The sequence below is a fragment of the Gnatocerus cornutus genome, chromosome 6 (genome assembly GCF_029298725.1).
Source record: "Gnatocerus cornutus isolate USDA-ARS CGAHR chromosome 6, icGnaCorn1.1, whole genome shotgun sequence".
Lineage (NCBI taxonomy): Eukaryota > Metazoa > Arthropoda > Insecta > Coleoptera > Tenebrionidae > Gnatocerus > Gnatocerus cornutus.
Genome location: NC_142238.1, coordinates 5,716,155 through 5,717,520, shown reverse-complemented (window position 1 = coordinate 5,717,520; position 1,366 = coordinate 5,716,155). Strand labels below are relative to the sequence as shown.

The following is a 1,366-nucleotide window of genomic DNA, read 5'->3' as shown; positions in this document are numbered from 1 at the left end:
AATAATTGCAGTGAACTACAAAGGGTTTTATATTAAAAAATGGATAGTGATGATAGTGATTTGGAAAATTTTGTACTCTCCCAAGATAACTAAAGCAGCAAAAGCAACAACGGCCGCTTTACTGCCATCTAAATCGGTGAAACTTTATGAGACTACATACAAATCTTTCATGGACTGGCGTAAGGACAAAAAAGCAAATTCGTTCTCGGAGTTTGTAGTTTTGGCTTATTTTGGAGAATTAGCTGATAAGTATAAAGTCCGTTTTTTTATAAAAAAAACCACCAACACCGCACTCTCCCACCACTTTACAACCGGCAACGTCGTCGATAGTGACTTTTTGGTGATAAAATCAAATAGGTTAGCTGCCTAATTGACAATTTGATTACACAAAACGGCCTTTCAGGCTGTGCCGAGTCTTTTCACTATTAAATTATTTGATTTGCAATCCAACAGTTTGTAAAAGAAACGTTTTTAACGGAAACATTGCCTAATTTTCAGAAATGTCAAAAATTTGACAACTATTTTCTCACCAAAAATCTCCCTAGGCAACGTTGCCGGTTGTAATGGAGGGGAAGATTGCGGTGTTGGTGGTTTTTAAAAAAAAAACGCACTTTAAATCTTCAACACTTTGTGACTCAATATTCCATGTTAAGAAGCACTCTTGAAATTCATCATATTATAAAATTGGAAAATTACGGCATTTTTCAAACGCAAATCGGACGGATACAAACCAAAAAAAAAAGCTAAAACATTCACTTCAAAAGAGATACACAATTTCATCAAGAATGCAAATGACAAAATGTATTTGGCAACAAAGGTACAGTTTGTAAAACCTGCGTGACTAAAAATGTTACTAATGTTTTTTTTACTTAGGTGGCATTAATTATGGGTGTCTGCCGGTGCAATGAGATGAAAGAAATGAATATTCAGGATGTTCAGGATTTAACGTCTGCAATGTTAGTGACCCTACCGAACACAAAAAACAAGATAGTTCGCAAATTTACAATCACAGGTGATTTTTATGAAATAATCAAGAAATACCATTACTCTACGCCCTCCTGACGTTACATGCCGTTCTTTTTTTCTCAATTATCAAAATGATCGTTGCACACGTCAAAAAATTGGAATTAACAAGTTTTCTTTAATGGCGAGACAAATTGCCACATTTTTGGATCTTCCTAACCCTGAATTGTATACTGGACATTCATTTAGGAGATCTTCAGCAACTTTACTTGTTTACTTTACGCAGGTGGCGACATCACAGCCTTGAAAAGACACAGTCGCTGAAGGCTATATCGATGACTCAATGCAAAACAAATTGAATACGGCAGAAAAAATTGTTCAGTCAATACAAAATAACTTCATT

General features: G+C 35.1%; 1 long non-coding RNA gene across 1 annotated transcript; it reads left to right on the top strand.

Moving 5' to 3' along the window:
• Nucleotides 1-619: 619 nt before the first annotated feature.
• LOC148172406 (uncharacterized) lies at nt 620-1,366 on the top strand. Its single transcript, XR_015770306.1, has 2 exons — nt 620-817; nt 874-1,366. It is a non-coding gene; the product is annotated as an uncharacterized LOC148172406 (long non-coding RNA).